The 18,256-nt window shown below is 51.8% G+C and overlaps 1 non-coding gene across 1 annotated transcript; it reads left to right on the forward strand.

Moving 5' to 3' along the window:
• The first annotated feature begins 11,249 nt into the window (after positions 1–11,249).
• TRNAV-AAC lies at positions 11,250–11,322 on the forward strand. Its single transcript has one exon. It is a non-coding gene; the product is annotated as a tRNA-Val (tRNA).
• The last annotated feature ends 6,934 nt before the right edge of the window (positions 11,323–18,256 follow it).

Here is an 18,256-nt window from a genome sequence, read left to right on the forward strand (position 1 = left end):
ACTTGTGCTCTGCTTCCAGGGAACACCCCAGCCAGACAAGTTGGTGTCAGTTCTGCCTAGCCTGCTTAATGGCCCATTAAGGACCATCAGCTCTACAGTTGACCCACTGAGAGAAGGCAGATACGCCTTGTGACTCAGCAAGGTCTGCAGGGACCTGCCTATGGACGAACTCTAAGGTTTTTCTGTGCCCCGTGCTGGATAGAGTGTCCTTGGGACAAAGAAAGCAAAGACCACATGGCAAGAGGCTATAAAGGCTGATGCCTCATCTCCATCTTGTCTTCAATCCTGCTTCATACCTCTGGAGGACTTTGCTACAAACTGAAGCTCTAGACAAAGCACTGAATGGCCCATCCCAGCAGGATGGACTCCAGAGACTTGATTTGAACCTGCAGTTTATTCCTGAACCAAGAACTTCCCCATTACTGTATGTGAAGGGTTAAAATCCATGTGCATTTTATATAACAACCTGGTCTATGGATTGTGCCAGCTCTTTTCGAGACCCGAAGTCAGACTATGGTGTGACGTTATTGATATAAATGGGAACCATATAGAACATGGGTTGCAACCAAGGTCCTGTGGTGGCACCAAATCCTAAGTAAAGGGGTCATATAAGGTGTCTAAGACCAGGTTCTGGGTTGCTGGTTATGATTATGCTGTCTGTATGTCTGTGTATCATTTTGTAGTTTAAGTATAAAGTATTGGCTCTATACTGTCTATATTTTGTATTATGCTCTGCCTCTGGGAAGTGTCCCAGACAAAGCTGATGTTAGCCCGGCATAGCTGGCTTGATGGCCCATTAAAGGGCCATCAGCTACACAATTGACCCATGGAGAGAAGGCAGACACGCCTTGTGACTCAGCAAAGTATGCAGAAACTTGTTCATGTGACTGAAAACTCCATATTTTTTGCTGTAAGTTTCCACCTTGAGGACAAAGGGATTCTTACACCTGGAAAAGTCTATATAAGGCTGATGCATCATCTCCATCTGTAGAAGTAGCAAAGAATCCTGTGGCACCTTATAGACTAACAGATGTTTTGCAGCATGAGCTTTCGTGGGTGAATACCCACTTCTTCGGATGCAAGCAGTGGAAATTTCCAGGGGCAGGTGTGTATATATAAGCAAGCAAGAAGCAAGCTAGAGATAACGAGGTTAGATCAATCAGGGAGGATGGGGCCCTGTTCCAGCAGCTGAGGTGTGAAAACCAAGGGAGGAGAAACTGGTTCTGTAATTGGCAAGCCATTCACAGTCTTTGTTTAGTCCTAAACTGATGGTGTTAAATTTGCAGATGAACTGGAGCTCAGCAGTTTCTCTCTGGAGTCTGGTTCTAAAGTTTTTTTGCTGGAGGATGGCCACTTTAAAATCTGCTATTGTGTGGCCAGGGAGGTTGAAGTGTTCTCCTACAGGTTTTTGTATATTGCCATTCCTAATGTCTGATTTGTGTCCATTTATCCTTTTCCTTAGAGACTGTCCAGTTTGGCCGATGTACATAGCAGAGGGGCATTGCTGGCATATGATGGCATATATTACATTGGTGGACGTGCAGGTGAATGAACCGGTGATGGTTCTCCATCTGGTCTTCAATCCTGCTTCTGACCTCTGGAGGGACTTTGCCACAAACTGAAGCTCTACACCAGGGACTGAGGACCCATCCCAGCGGGGGATGTTCCAGAGACTTAATCTGAACCTGCAGTTTACTCCAGCACTGCTGCAAGCCTGAACTAAGAACTTTGCCATTACTGTATGTAATTGATTCCATTTAACCAATTCTACCTCTCATCTCTACCTTTTTCCTTTGTAAATAAACCTTTAGATTTTAGATTCTAAAGTTGGCAACAACGTGATTTGTGGGTAAGATCTGATGTGTATATTGACCTGGGTCTGGGGCTTGGTCTTTTGGGATCGAAGAACCTTTTTCTTTATTGGGGTGTTGGTTTTCATAACCATTCATCCCCAGGGACGAGTGCACTGGTGGTGATACTGGGAGACTGGAGTGTCTAAGGAAATTGCTTGTGTGACTTGTGGTTAGCCAGTGGGGTGAGACCAAAGTCCCTTTTGTCTGGCTGGTTTGGTTTGCCTTAGAGGTGGAAAACCCCAGCCTAGGGCTGTAACTGCCCTGTTTAAGCAATTGGACCTGATTTGGCACTCTCAGTTGGGTCCCGCCAGAATCGCTCCGTCACAGTGGCGTAGTCGTGCTAGGATCCACAGAACCAGGTCAATTAAGCTTTGGGTCAGAACCCCACACTATCCAAATTTTAACTTTGGGATTGAGAGTTTGGTTGGTTAAAGATCAGTGACCATGAGACAGAAAGCATCAGCAAAAGCAATGAAACTGCAAGCCTTGAGAGACAGCCTGCAGTTTGATTATGAGCAAGAACTGGCAAAAATTCGAATGGAAGAGAAGCAAGTCTTGGCCCAGCTGGAGAGAGAGGCGGCTGAGAGAAAGAGAGAGGCAGCTGAGAGAGAGAAAGAGGCTGCTAAGAGAAAGAAAAAGGCTGCTGAGAGAAAGAAAGAGCTGCTGGCTGCTGAGGAGAGACTCACAAAATACAACAGGAGACTCACAAGATGCAACAAGAAACTGCTAGACTCCAGCTCCAAGTCAAAAAAGCAGTGGAAGAACGGCAGAGACTGTATCCTCTGGAAAATCCAGTTTATAACTGTGTTGATATGTGGTATTACTCTGGGCAGTTCTCTGTGTTTAACCCGTTTTGCTATGGCTATGGAGAGGGGGATTCTAACCTGGTGGGAAATAGCTGTTTGTCTGTGCAAATAAGCAGTGTGTCTGGGAATGAAGTTTCTGAATGTCTGTCTGATGTCTCAGAAGTGAATCTGGAGTTAAATCAAGAGCAGAAAGATCTCATTGGGGAGGAAAATGTTTCTCAGGTTAAATCCTAACTAAGGAAGGAGAGGTAAATTTGTAATGGGTAATGGATTGGTGGCTAGTGCAGCTTGTAGAAGTAAACCTGAAATGGGTAACTGTGATTTGCTAAAAGTAGCTCAGTGTAGTGAAAGAGCAGCAGCTTATCTGTTGGGAGTGGCAATGTGCCTGGTAGGGAAAGTTTGGAGGAGCCTAGGCAGCCTTGTGAGCTGATGGCTTTGTCTAATCAGCAGTTTGGGAAGGGAGGGATAGTGGAAGATGAGTGTCCATATCCCTTACCTGTTTCCTATGTGGAGAAATGTGACAGTGAAGGGAATGTGCCTGTCTCTGTCAGGGGTATTGACTTGCCTATGGAGGGAGCTACCTCGGTCTCCAAGCAGTTGTCTGTGAACAGCCCTGTGTGCTGGGACAAGGGAAATGGGATCCCAAGCTGTGTGTCTGATGAAGGAGAATGTGTCTCCGGCTCTTCTGTGTCTGTGGAGCAGACAGAAGGTGCCTGTCAGCCTGTGATGGTTGAGGGTGATTCAGTTGTCTCGAAGTTGGTTGTAAATACAGCTAAAGCCCAGGAAGGAATGGTCCTGAGTTTGTGTCTGCTGGGAGAATGGCACTGTGACTAGGTTGCATCCAGTTAGTGTCTTAGCAAAATCCCAGAGAACAGACAATTCTGGTGCTTGTAGTTTGCCAGTTGCTAATGTGTGGTTGGAAAAGGGTGTTGCAACTCTGTCTGATCAGGGTGATACCCCAGCCAGGGCACAAGGAGAGCATGAAGGTGATTTAATTGTGTTACCGACTGACAGTTTGACAACTTGTAGCAAGAAGGAAAAGATTCCTGAACTTGTTCATGGCCAAGGGAAGGAGACTGCTTCTGACCTGTTATCTAGAAAGTCTGTAGGTGTGCCTAAAAGGGGATTGTGTAGAAATCCGCCTGTTGGGCCTAAGGTGATTCTGAATGTAAGTGAGACCCAGAAAGCATCTGTGGTTGCTCAGGGAAGTGTTCCTTTAGAGCAAGCCCTAGGTGAAGAGGGGAAGGGCAGAATTTCTGTGAGGGGTGAATTGCTGCTTAGAGAAGCTCCTAGGGAAAGGAATCCTCATGGTAGCCTGTGCAAGCAGTTTACTGCAACTGAAGGGTGTAAAAGTGATTTAATCAAGGAAGTTTCAGTTCCTAACAGCCAGAAATTTTCGGTTGTGAATGGATCCACTGACTTTCCTTTTGAGAGATCCAGTGTGGGCAGCTTTGAAAAGGTCTCAGGTGGAGTAGAAGCTGTTAAGGAAGTTGAGCAGCCCTATAACCACCTGGCTGTGTGTGGCCAGCTTGTTGGGAGACAATGGTGTTGGGGCAGGAATGTCTCAGGCTGATTCTGGGAGTGAGCAGTCTGTGCTTCAGGGGCTGAGGACAGATTCAGTTACTGGTGTTTCAGAGCAGAACAGTTTTATGGCTGAATGCTTGAGGAGGCAGGGGAGAGCAAGCCAGCTCTCACCCTCAGACCCTTTGAATTGGTGTGATGTCTCTGTAAGACGAAGTCCAGCCTTGAAATCCATAGCAGCTGAAGAGTTAAAAGCTAGTGTCTGTGTTAATGCAAATTACTTGGCTGGCAGGAGAAGAAAGAATTGCTAATAGCTGTTAGCACAGAGGGCCCACCCCATCAGCCAGTGAATTCTGTTAAGCAAGAGAAGTCAGGGTTTAATCCTGCAGGACAAGAAGGAAAGAGAGAACTGAATTTTGCAAAGGAAGCCACAGGTTAACCTAAAGGCCCAAACTCAATGGTATTGAGCCAAGGGTGTGGCATGACAAACATGTTTGTAAATGGACACTTGCAATCAATTTGTTATTATTGCTAATGCTAAATTTTGTAACTAATGTGGTGCTATTGCCAAGAACTGTAACAATGTACAATGTGCCTAATCTTTTGGAAAGTCCCTTAAACATGTTGAAAGAAATACATGAAAACACACTTTATGTTAAAGGGCCTTGCTATACTGATGTTTCACAGTTAATGCATGTAAACAGTGTTGGAACTTTTCACAGGGGAAAATACATTCCAGACCTGATGTGCTATATGAAAGGGGAAACTGAGGCACACTACCATATTGCTTTCATGGCTAAATGCCAAAAGTCCTGTACTATGAACAACATCAGTATCTACATTGGTTTAATGTTAATTGGGTTCAAAACATTGGCCAAAGCTGGTATGGATAAAGTAGCTGTTTTCTTTAGCTCTTGGCAAGATCACATGAAACATACAGGAACCATGCTGCAAAAGCTAACCAAGTTATACCTTGAGTTTGTAAAAAGATTCATTCATTTTGATAAACCATTTCGGTTATACACTGGTACGGCCTCTAGCCCAACACTAGCTGTAGTGAGACAGACCCAAGGAAAGGGCTCTTGGGATGCAGTCAGCGATGTTTTGTCATCCCTTCCTGCATCAATTTTGCGTTGGGGTGTGACGTTATTGATATAAATGGGGACCATATAGAACATGGGTTGCAACCAAGGTCCTGTAGTGGCACCAAACCTTAGGTAAAGGGGGTCATCTAAGGTGTCTAAGACCAGGTTAGGGGTTGCTGGTTATGATTATGCGGTCTGTATGTCTGTATCATTTTGTAGTTGAAGTTATAAGTATTGGCTCTGTACTGTCGGTATTTTGTATTATGCTCTGCCTCTGGGAAGTGTCCCAGACAAGCTGATGTCAGCCCTGCATAGCTGGCTTGATGGCCCATTAAGGGCCATCAGCTACACAATTGACCCATGGAGAAGGCAGACACGCCTTGTGACTCAGCAAAGTATGCAGAAACTTGTCCATGTGACTGCAAACTCCATTTTGGCTGTAAGTTTCCACCGTGAGAACAAAGGGATTCTTACACCTGGAAAAGTCTATATAAGGCTGATGCATCATCTCCATCTTGTCTTCAATCCTGCTTCTGACCTCTGGAAGGACTTTGCTACAAACTGAAGCTCTGCACGAAGGACTGTTGACCCATCCCAGCAGGGATGTTCCAGAGACTTAATCTGAACCTGCAGTTTACTCCAGCACTGCTGCAAGCCTGAACTAAGAACTTTGCCATTACTGTATGTAATTGATTCCATTTAACCAATTCTACCTCTCATCTCTACCTTTTTCCCTTTGTAAATAAACCTTTAGATTTTAGATTCTAAAGGATTGGCAACAACGTGATTTGTGGGTAAGATCTGATGTGTATATTGACCTGGGTCTGGGGCTTGGTCTTTTGGGATCGAGAGAACCTTTTTCTTTATTGGGTGTTGGTTTTCATAACCATTCATCCCCAGGACGAGTGCACTGGTGGTGATACTGGGAGACTGGAGTGTCTAAGGAAATTGCTTGTGTGACTTGTGGTTAGCCAGTGGGGTGAGACCAAAGTCCCTTTGTCTGGCTGGTTTGGTTTGCCTTGGGGTGGAAACCCCAGCCTAGGCTGTAACTGCCCTGTTTAAGCAATTGGACCTGATTTGGCACTCTCAGTTGGGTCCCGCCAGACTCGCTCCGTCACAGTCCCATGGTGACTTTTTCTCTGCGTTGAGGCAGGCCTGCTCCTTCGAGACTCCTCGCTGCCATCCCCTGCCCAACTGTCCACAAACTCGTCGGCCAGCTGGCCTGAATGCTACAGGTTCTTGGGCTTCTGGTCCACCAACCACCGCCTCAGGTCGGATGGGCACTGCTCATACAGGTGCTCCAGTACGAATAGGTCAAGCAGGTCCTCTAGTTTGGGCCCCAGCTGTCCACTTCGCGGCGTATCCCTGCGCCCGGTTGACCAGTTGTAGGTATGTGATCTCCCGGGTCTTATGTTGGCTCCGGAACCCCTTCCGGTACATCTCCGGGGTCAGCCCAGACTCGCGGAGCAGGGCCTGTTTGAACTGGTTGTAGTCCCCTGCCTCCGCCTTTCATTCGGCTGTACACTCCACGGCGGTGGAGTCCAGTAAGGGGGTGAGAAACTGGATCCTGTCTGCAGGGTCAACCCAGTGCAGCTCACAGGCATTCTCAAAGGCCGTCAGGAAGGTATCTATGTCCTCCCACTCCTTACGCCGGGCCAGGAAGCTCTTATCAAAGCTCTGTGTAGGCTTGGGTCCCCCCTCACTCACCGCAGCCGGGGCCTCACTGCGTTTCAGCTGGGCCAGGTCCAGCTCATGTTTACACTGCTTCCCCTTCTCCGCCCATTCCTGCTGGCGCTGGCTCTCCTCGTGTTTACGTTGCTTCTCCTTCTCCTCCCGCTCCTGTCTCAGGTCTTGCCTCCTTAACTCAAGCTCTTCCCATCTCAGCTCCCTGTCATATTCCAGCCGCATCCGCTCCAGGGACAGGGAGCTCGCCGGACGATCTCCTGCTGGCCACTGAGCCCTCGGTAGCTGGGCTCCTCCCCAGGCATAGGGATGGGGTCTCAGAAGCCCTCAGCGGCCGGCTGACCACTCCAGCAGGGACCGACCCTGGTGTCTGCGCTGCATCGGCCAGGCTGCGTCCCTCAGAGACAGGGATCGGTTCATTCACACGATCCCCCCTCTCCAGCTGGGCAATCAGCTGGTCTTTGGTGAGCTTCCCACTGTGCAGCCCCCTCCGCTTGCACAGCTCCACCAGGTCGCACTTGTGCCGCTTGGCAAACATCTTCCTGCTGGTCGCTGCAGGCCAGGGTGCTCACGCTCCCACGGGTTCTAGGGGACCCCTAGTGTGCCAGTCCTTGAGGTCACCACCTCTCTGCCAGGGTCGAGCTGCAGACTCCTCCACCCGGGACCGCTCGCACGATCCCGGGGACCCTGTTACTGCAAAGTCCTTCTCTCTGGTCACACTCTCCCAGGGGTTAATCACCCCTAAAATCGTCCCTTTCTTTTACTGCTCCCCAGTCACTTACTGCAGGAAGCGCCATCCACGGGGTGCAGTAGATCCCACTGCTCCCACCAGTTGTCATGGAGTGTGGGGGAGTCAGAGCCCCGCACCCCCAGCTGCCTGTGATTCACAGTAACTCTCAGCCAGCCAGTAAAGCAGAAGGTTTATTTAGCCAACAGGAATATAGTCCAACACAGGTCTTGCAGGCACAGATAACAGGATCCCCCCTGTTAGGTCCATCTTGGGGCCCCGGGAGCCCCACAGCCCCCATTGGGGAATCAGAGCCCTGTCTGTGCTTCCCTTCCTTCCCCAGCCAGCTCCAGTCTGCCCAGCCTCCTCCAGCCCCTCCCCTCTGCTCCGCTTCTTTCCCGGGCCAGGAGGTCACCTGACCCCTTTGTCTCCAACACCTTCTCCTGGCACCTTTGCAGGAGGGGCCCAGGCCATCAGTTGCTAGGAGACAGAGTGTCAGGCATTCGGATGCGCTGGCCTTTGGCTTTGCTAGATACTTAAGATCTGCACACAGCACCCCAGTAAGAACAGTCCCACTTCATCACAAGGACAAACACTGAACTGAAATAATTCAGAAATCAGAAGAGAATAATAATATTACATTCAAATCAAAGCGGAGGGTGGGGTTGGGGGAGAGCTGGGACAGAGTGGGGCTGAGTGGGGCTCCCTCCCTGCCCTCCATGGGGGCTGGCTCAGGCCCTGAGGTGCCCCCATTAATCTTCCTCTGTGTTCCCCTAGGAGTCACGCCCCACATTTTGGGGACCACTGACCCCTACTCGCTCAGCAGGGGCTAGTGATGCCAAAGCCCAGGGAAAGGGAGAACAAGTGGGGTCCCCAGCACCGGAACCACCCCCCCCCCCACTTCTGAGTGTGGCTCCGCCCCCTTCCACCCCTTCCACCCACGGCCCCACCCACTGTCACCTCTGTTCCACCCCTTCCCCCACTGGCCCGACCCTGTCACTCCGTTACCCCTGCCCCGCTGCGGCCCCGAGACCAGAGAAGCTCTGTGCCCTGCTGCAGCCCCGGGCCAGCAGGGAGTGGGAGCTCCTCCAGCCCTGGGGCCCTGGGGGAGACTTTCCCAGGGGCCTAATTTGGCCAGGGCCCCTAGTCATGGGCCCCACTGTCCCCTTGGTGATGCAAGGTTTGGGAGGCTGAGCCCCGAGCCTCCATTACAAGCTGCCCAGGCTACCTCTGCTCAGTGGGTGGCCAGTCTCCCTGTGTCTCTGCTGTTCGTGCGGGGGAGCCCGGCCGGCCTTAGGGGTGGGGCCCCCGGCAGCCGCCCAGGGCTCCAGGGGTTCAAAGGGCACCGTGTGGCCGTGCAAAGGTGCGCACTGCTCTCCCCTGCCCCAGTGCTCCTCCGTGGGCCCCTCTGTTTCTTTCCTCTCCGTTCTCTGCTCCTTCCTTCAATTCCAGAAACCTCCCTTGTGTGTCAGACGGTGCAGTGACGCCCTCCCCACCCCAGGCCTCTGGAGCCTCTGGAGCAGAAAGATCCCAGGAGCTGAGGATGGATCCAGGGGTGAGCAGCTGGCAGGAAGGAGTCGTAGCAGCTCTTCTGGGAGCGCAGGGGAGGAATGACTCCCCCTTCACTAGCTTCTCCCCGTCAGGCTCTGGGGAGCAGGGAGGGTTGTGTGATAAATTCCTGTAACCCTTCTGCCCCTCTGAGTTGGCAGAAACAAGGGCCAGTTCAGTATCTAGCGGTTCTGTTTCAACAACACAATGCAAAACTGGCTTGAGCTACCACCCAGTGACCTGGAACAATTACATAACACCCCGCAGCGCCTCTAGGAGGCAATACTTCCCTCTCGCAGCAGAGTCTGAGCCGCTCCACTCCACCAGCCGTTCCATGAACCACTCCAGTGGTCCCTGCAAACTGCTCTGCTGGGGCAGCAAAGAGCCACCAAATGTTCTGAGGGCTGGAGAAAAATACCTTCTAGGGAGCTATTGAAAGAGCTCAACCTGTTTAGCTGATCAAAAGAAGATTGAAAGGTGACTTCATTGAAGTGTTGAAGTGCCTTCAGGGAGAGAAAAGATTAGGTATTAAAGGGCTCTTTAATCGAGCAAAGAAAGGCATAACAAGACCCAATGGCTGGAAGGTGAAAAGAGACAAATTTATATTACAACTAAGGCACAAATATTCAACAGCGAGGATGTTTCACCACAGGAACAAGCTACCAAGGAAAGTGGTGGATTCTCCATCTCTTGATGTCATTTCATGAAGACTAGATGCCTTTCTGGAATGTGTTTGCCCCAAAAGTAGCTATGGTGTCCTACAGGAAGCCTGTGATATGCAGGGGGTCAGATTAGATGCTCTAATGGTCTCTTCTGGCCATAAAGTCGACTAATTTCTGAAAAACCGAGTGTAGCATTGGGAGCAGCGTCTGATGTTTCCCTGTTCAGCCGGCTTGCTGCCTAGAACGAACGCTCCTTGAGTGGGGTGATCCACAGGAGCAGCTCAAACCTCCAAAGTGCCTGGCCAGGGGCAGGACATTGGCACAGCAAGGGAGGGTGTGGCAGTGACATCACAAAGGCCTTTGGCAGGACCTCAGACTATTGGTCAAGGTGGTGGGGAGGTGGTGACCTCACAGAGCGATGCTGACATCAGCCAGGCAGGACAGGGCGAGGGGCCAGGGAAACCTCAGAGACCCTGCGGCTTTGCTGCAGCAAGTCTCCTTCTCCAGGTCTCTCTCAGGACTGAGAGAGTATTCGGGTTCACTGACGTGAGCACCAGGAGGAACCTCTTTCGAGTTTTCTCCTTCCCTTTTAGTGATTTTACTAGAAAATAGCCGTCCCTGTTTAGAAGGTAAGAGTCTCCTGGGGTTTGAAATCTGTTCAGTCTGATCCATCTGGTGAGAGTTGAATTTTGGGTGTGGAAAACACGAACTTAAGGAGGCAGAATTTTATTGCACACCTGGGATTTTGTCCCTTAGAATCACTGGGGATATTAGGGTTTGTCCTTTTTGTTTCACCTCTTCCTCCATCCCTCCCTCCCTCCTTTCTCTTCATCTCTTGCTTCCTTTGTCCTTTCTCCTGTTCCCTCCCAACACCAGGTTTTTTTCTCCTGCTAATAACAGCTCACGTTAACTGGATCACTCTCGTTATAGTGTGTATGGCAACACCCATTTTTTTCATGTTCTCTGTGTGTATATATATATTCCTACTGTATTTTTAACTGCATGCATCCAAGGAAGTGGGTTTTAGCCCACAAAAGCTTATTCTCAAATACATTTGTTAGTCTCTAAGGTGCCACATGTTCTCCTTGTTCTTTTTGCAGATACATTAATGGAGGTTAAGTCCATTAATGGCTATTAGCCAGGATGGGTAAGGAATGGTGTCCCTAGCCTCTGTTTGTCAGAGGGTGGAGATGGATGGCAGGAGAGAGATCACTTGATCATTACCTGTTAGGTTCACTCCCTCTGGGGCACCTGGCATTGGCCACTGTTGGCAGATAGGATATGGGGTTGGATGGACCTTTGGTCTGACCCACTATGGCCATTGTTATGTTCTTATGAAGGGAGGGGCAGAGCCCCATGACAGAGTTTCTGTAGTGTAGTGGTTATCACATTTGCCTAACATGCAAAAGGTCCCTGGTTCAAAACCAGGCAGAAACATGCTGGCTTATTATTTCCCAGCTCCTAGTGGCCTGTCCCTGCTGTTGTAGGAGCAGCAGTGATTTCTATGCTCAAAAGGTCTGTTATACTTCCTCCCCCTTGCTTTTGTCTCCTCTCCTCTCTGTATCAGAGGGGTAGCCGTGTTAGTCTGGTTCTGTAGAAGCAGCAAAGAATCCTGTGGCACCTTATAGACTAACAGATGTTTTGTAGCATGAGCTTTCGTGGGTGAACACCCACTTCTTCGGATGCAAGCAGTGCATTCTCCATCTCTGAATGCCTGTGAAGTGGCTTTCCCCCTCCCCCTCCCCCTCCCTCCTGCAATGCTTGTGGGATGAATAGGCTGGTTGAACAGCTGGAAGAGCAGAGGAGTTCCTAGATAGACAAGGTGTCTGGGACTCTCATTAGGCAGCGATCACACACCCAGAGCATGGACACTGCCCAAGGTGGAGTGTGACCCACCAGATGCAGCCAAGTCATCTCCAGTTGCAGGCCATGAGGAGCAGGTCCTTAAAAGGGGAAGGGGCCCTGTGTTCAGGAGTCACTCACAAGCTTGTACCTCCAGTGAATGCCCTTCGCCCCGACCGCCTGGCCAGTGGTTCGCTGTGTTACATTCCATCGCGCCTCGGGAAGACTTACCTTCATCGCACCGTCCATCGCGGCGCTGGGGGACACTTACCTGGCAGAATCCTGACATCCCCAGTGCCAGGCCTGTCCTGGGAGCGTGAGTATGCGAGTGAGAGTGTGACACCCTCCCCCAGCCCTTCTTTTGAGCTTAGCTGTCAGTATAATAAATGTGCTGCTTTCTGCATAACTCTGGGGGGTCATTAGTCCTCCCTAAGCTTATTAGCTGGCCCAATTTTGGGTAACAGAAGCAACATTGTTGGATCTGTCATTGTACCAAAGGAGGAGATGGTTGTCTATAAAGGAGGGTGAAGACTAAATGCAGACAATGAGAATGGGATTTGAACCTATACATGCAGAGCACAATGGATTAGCAGTCCAGCACCTTAACCACTCAGCCACCTCATCTGAGCTGTTAGCAAAAGTACAGGAGGAGAAATCTAAGGCCGACAGAGATAGGGACACTAAGGAGTTTTTAAATACTAACTGTAAGCAGGGGCTGAATGAGCTCCCCCCTCACATCTAGTGAGGAGCTGGGGGAAGACTTCAGGAACAGGCCGTGTTTGAACAGACACCCCTACTCTGCCTAGCTATGCAGCATGATGGGGCCGCTTCCCCGAAATGACCAGTTTGGGATGGTGGTGGGTTGCAAATCACTTTAGGATTGAGTGGAATGAAATGTTATTCTCCTCCCTGTACGAGTGAAGGGAGCAGAACGTACCTAGGCCGTCCTGACAGAGGGGTGGGTGGGTGAGGAATCGCTTTCATTGGACGGCAGAGAAGTGATTGAGGACGTCACCCTAACCCAGTGGTCCCCAAACATTTCACACTGCGCCCTCGTATCCATGGCTGTGGCCCCTCGGAAGCCGCGGTCGAGAACTGGGGCTGGGAGTGGGGCCGTTGCTTGCTGGGGAGAGGGGTGCGGACAGGGTCAGGGTCGAGGCCGGGCGGGGAGCCTGGGGCCCCGGGTGTGGGTGGGGTTGGGGAAGAGCTGGGGCTGAGTGGGGCTCCCTCCCTGCCCTCCATGGGGGCTGGCTCAGGCCCTGAGGTGCCCCCATCAATCTTCCTCTGTGTGCCCCTAGGAGTCACGCCCCACATTTTGGGGACCACTGAACCCTACTCGCTAAGCAGGGGCCAGTGATGCAAAGCCCAGGAAAGGGAGAACAAGTGCAGGGGCCCCAGCACCAGAACCCTGCCCCCCACTTCTGTCTGTGGCTCCGCCCTTCCACCCCTTCCACCCATGGCCCCATCCACTGTCACCTCTGCTCCACCCTTCCCCACTGGCCCCACCCTGTCACTCCTTACCCTGCCCCGCTGCGGCCCGAGACCAGAGAAGCTCTGTGCCGTGCTGCAGCCCCCAGGCCGTAGCAGGGAGTGGGAGCTCCTCCAGCCCTGGGGCCCACATGGGGAGACTTTCCAGGGGGCCCTAACTGGCCAGGGCCCCTAGCCATGGGCCCCACTGTCCCCTTGGCAACGCAAGGTTTGGGGAGGCTGAGCCCCCCCCGAGCCTCCATTACGAGCCGCCCAGGCTACCTCTGCTCAGTGGGTGGCCAGTCTCCCTGTGTCTCTGGTGTTCATGCTGGGGAGCCCGGCCGGCCTTAGGGGTGGGGCCCCCGGCAGCCGCCCAGGGCTCCAGGGGGTCAAAGGGCACCGTGTGGCCGTGCAAAGGTGCTCACTGCTCTCCCCTGCCCCAATGCTCCTCCGTGGCCCCACAGAGGCTGGGGGGAGCGAGGAGCAACACTATGTGCTCCCTGCGTCCTGGTCACTTTCCCCACCTGGGCTGGGCTGTGAGGGGAGCATCAGAAGCTGCTGCTCTCTGCCCTCCCCTGACGCAGCCCGGCTGAGGAAAGTGACCTGGATGCAGGGATCTCGGATGATGTTGCTTCTTGCCCCCCTCCGCCCCCCCCCCCCCCCCCCCCCCCCCCCACGGGGGACCGGAGGAGCAGCGTTCCAGGAGGAGCAATGCCAGCTGCTCCATGCACACAGGTCAGTGTCCCCCATGGGCCCAGGAGGTGCAGGGGTTAGGTGAAGGGTGCAGGAGAGGGGCAGTGGCTGGGGGGCACAGGAGGGGCGCAGGGGTTAGGGTGAAGGGGGTGCAGGAGAGGGGCAGTGGCTGGTGGCACAGGAGGCGCAGGGGTTAGGGGTGAAGGGGTGCAGGAGAGGGCAGTGGCTGGTGGCACAGGAGGGGTGCAGGGGTTAGGTGAAGGGGTGCAGGCGAGGGGCAGTGGCTGGGGGCACAGGAGGGGAGTGCAGGAGTTAAGGGCAAAGGGGACACAGCGTAGGGGTTAGGGCACAGGAGGGGGCAGAGTTAGGGGTGGGGGAGGCGCAAGGGTCGGGAGTGCAGGCGCTGGTGGTAAAGGGGCAGCGGGATCGTCCAGGGGCGATGGGGAAGTGCCAAAGTACAAGTTTTGCCCAGGGCACCATTTCCCCTAATGCTGGTCCTTGGTAACATGTCTTGCTGGGAGGGGGAGGGGAGAGATGAGGCGTTTTCTCTCTGTTTCTTTCCTCTCCATTTTCTGCTCCTTCCTTCAATTGCAGAAACCTCCCTTGTGTGTCAGTGACGCCCTCCCCACGCCAGGCCTCTGGAGCCTTTGGAGCAGGAAGATCCCAGGAGCTGAGGATGGATCCAGGGGTGAGTTGTTGGCAGGAAGGAGTCGTAGCAGCTCTTCTGGGAGCGCAGGGGAGGAATGACTCCCCCTTCTCTAGCTTCTCCCCGTGGGGCTCTGGGGAGCAGATGGTTGTGTGATAAATTCCTGTAACCCTTCTGCCCCTCTGAGTTGGCAGAAACAAGGGCCGGGTTCAGTATCTAGGGGTTCTGTTTCAATAACACAATGCAAAACTGGCTCGAGCTCCCACCCAGTGACCTGGGACAATTACATACCACCCCCCCGGGCGCCTCTAGGACGCAATACTTCCCCTCTCACAAGCAGGGAGTCTGAGCCGCTCCACTCCACCAGCCATTCCATGAACCACTCCAGTGGTCCCTGCAAACTGCTCTGCTGGGGCAGCAAAGAGCCACCAAAGGTTCTTGAGGGCTGGAGAAAATGCCTTCTAGTGAGCTACTGAAAGAGCTCAACCTGTTTAGCTGATCAAAGAAGATTGAAAGGTGACTTCACTGAAGTGATGAAGTGCTTCAGGGAGAGACAGGATTGGGTATTAAAGGGATCTTGAATCGAGCAGAGAAAGGCATAACAAGACCCAATGGCTGGAAGGTGAAAAGAGACAAATTTATATTACAACTAAGGCACAAATATTCAACAGTGAGGATGATTCACCACAGGAACAAGCTACCAAGGAAAGTGGTGGATTCTCCATCTCCTGATGTCATTTCATGAAGACTAGATGCCTTTCTGGAATGTGTTTGCCCCAAAAGTAGCTATTGTGTCATACAGGAGGCCTGTGATATGCTCTAATGGTCTCTTCTGGCCGTACAGTCGACTAATTTCTGAAAAACTGAGTGTAGCATTGGGAGCAGCATCTGATGTTTCCTGTCTAGCCGGCGTGCTGCCTAGAACGAATGATCCTTGAGTGGGGTGATCCCCAGGGAGTAGCTCAAACCTCCAAAGGGCCTGGCCAGGGGCAGGTCATTAGCCCAGCAAGGGAGGGGCGCGGCAGTGGCATCACAAAGGCCTTTGGCAGGACCTCAGCCTATTGGTCCAAGGTGGTGGGGAGGTGGTGACCACACAGAGAGATGCTGACATCAGCCAGGCAGGACGGAGCGAGGGGCCAGGGAAACCTCAGAGACCCCTGTGGCTTTGCTCCAGCAAGTCTCCTTCTCCAGGTCTCTCTTTGAGGACTGAGAGAGTATTCGGGTTCACGGATGAGCACCAGGAGGAACCTCTTTCTGAGTTTTCTCCTTCCCTTTTAGTGATTTTACTAGAAAACAGCCATCCCTGTTTAGAAGGTAAGAGCCTCCTGGAGGTTTGAAACCTGTTCAGTCTGATCCATGTGGTGACAGTTGAATTCTAGGGATGGAAAACACGAGCTTAAGGAGGCAGAATTTTATTCTGCACCTGGGATTTTGTCTCTTAGAAATCACTGGGGACATTAGAGTTTGTCCTTTTGTTTCTTCCTCCCTCCGTCTCTTTCTCTTCGTCTCTTGTTCTTTTGTCCTTTCTCCTTTTCCCACTCCCAACATCAGGTTTTTCTCCTGCTGATAACAGCTCACGCTTAACTGATCACTCGTCAATATAGTGTGTATGGCAAACACCCATTTTTTTCACGTTCTGTGTGTGTATATATATCTTCCTACTGTGTTTTTAACTGCATGCATCCGATGAAGTGGGATGTAGCCCACAAAAGCTTATGCTCAAATAAATTTGTTAGTCTCTAAGGTGCCACATGTTCTCCTTGGTCTTTTGCATGATAAACTAATGGAGGAGTTAAGTCCATTAATGGCTATTAGCCAGGATGGGTAAGGGAATGGTGTCCCTAGCCTCTGTTTGTCAGAGGGTGGAGATGGATGTGCAGGAGAGAGATCATGATCATTGCCTGTTAGGTTCCAGTCCTCTCTGGGGTACCTGGCATTGGCCACTATTGGCAGATAGGATGTGGGGCTGGATGGACCTTTGGTCTGACCCAGTATGGCCGTTCTTATGAAGGGAGGGGCAGAGCCTTGTAAAAGAGTTTCTGTAGAGTAGTGGTTATCACGTTTGCCTAATATGCAAAAAGTCCTTGGTTTGAAACCAGACAGAAACATGATGGCTTCCTTTTCTCAGCTCCTAGTGGCCTGTCCCTGCTGTTGTAGGAGCAGCAGTGATTTTCTATGCTCAAAAGGTCTGTTATCCTTCCCCTCCCTCCTGCTTTTGTCTCCTCTCCCTCTCTGAATGCCTGTGAAGTGGCTTTCCCCCTCCTCCTCCTGGTCTCTCCTGGAATGCTTGTGGGATGAAGGGGCTGGTTGAAGAGCAGAAGATCTCCCAGGTGGACAAGGTGTCTGGACTCCTAATTAGACAGCGATCCCGCACACCCAGAGCATGGACACTGGCTGAGGTGGAGTGTGACCCACGCAGATGCAGCCAGAGTCATCTCAGTCACTGAGAGCCATGAGGAGCAGGTCCTTGAAAAGGGAAGGGGCCCTGTGTGCCTGTGGAGTCCACTCCACTGGCTTGTACCTCCAGTGAATGCCTCTTCGCCCTGACCCGCCTGGCCAGTGGTTCAGTTGTGTTACATTCTCATTGTGCCTCGGGAAGACTTACCCTCATCGCAGACCGTCCATCGCGTGGCGCTGGGGACACTTACCTGGCAGAATCCTGACATCTCCCAGTGCCGAGCCAGTCCTGGGAGTGTGAGTATGTGTGTGAGTGACACCCGCCTTCTTTTGAGCTTTTTTAGCTGTCAGTATAACAAATGTGCTGCTTTCTGCCAAACTCTGGTGGGTCATTAGTCCTCCCTACGCTGACTAGCTGGCCCTGGCTCGGGTAACACTCATGATAACCCCAGCCCCTGCAGGACAGAGGGTGGTGGAAATGGGAGCTGAGAAAGAGTCTTGGCCTCAGCAGGGGAAAGCTAGAGGATCTGGGCCAGTCACCTTTTGGAGCCTTGTGGCTTGGTCTCCTCTGCCCTGGGAGGTTGGCTGGTGGAGGCCAGCTCTTCCTACTGGCCTCCTCTGCGTGACTTGCCAAAGTGAGGAAGTGAGGCAGGAATGGGGCAAAAAGAGGAAAGTCGAGGCTGAGGAAGGCCTGGCAGAAGCTAGGCGCCCTTCCCAGTGCGGCGGAAGTGGGGTGACTAGGAGCATCACCACCTCGTTCTGCAAAGCCGGGGAGAGGTGCGGGTTGGCTGCCTGGAGGCAGGTAATCTTGTGCTCTGTTCCTTCCTAAGGGGATCCTCTCCTCTCCTGGAGATCAAGGTCATGCCTAGCCTCTGCCTTGCCCTCCTGGGTCTGGAATTAACGTCCCATTTCCCATGATCTGCTCGAAAGAAACAAATGTTTCTACTTAGGTGGCCGGTGTTAATTCAGCTGGAATCCTTCACACATTCCTTAGGAGATACAGACTCTCTGTGACACATGGACTGACTGGGGTTCATCTCTGCATGTCCCCAATGGGAAGGAAAGAAGACACTGAGGGGAAGGAAGAAGATGGACAGAGAAGGAGTCAAATGAGGCTAGACCAGAATAGGACATTTTCTGCTTGTTAAAATGTACTAGACTCTAATTACTTAAAACAAAACAAAAACCCACCAGCTGTTTGAACCATCAGCTTTTCACACATGGCAAAGTGGTGAAACACAGACACACACCAACCACTACAGCCCAAGTTTGTCTAGAAGCACCTGTAGTGGCTCATGCAGGGGAAATGTCTGGCTGTGGGTGTGA

This window comes from Mauremys reevesii, unplaced genomic scaffold (genome assembly GCF_016161935.1).
Source record: "Mauremys reevesii isolate NIE-2019 unplaced genomic scaffold, ASM1616193v1 Contig166, whole genome shotgun sequence".
Lineage (NCBI taxonomy): Eukaryota > Metazoa > Chordata > Testudines > Geoemydidae > Mauremys > Mauremys reevesii.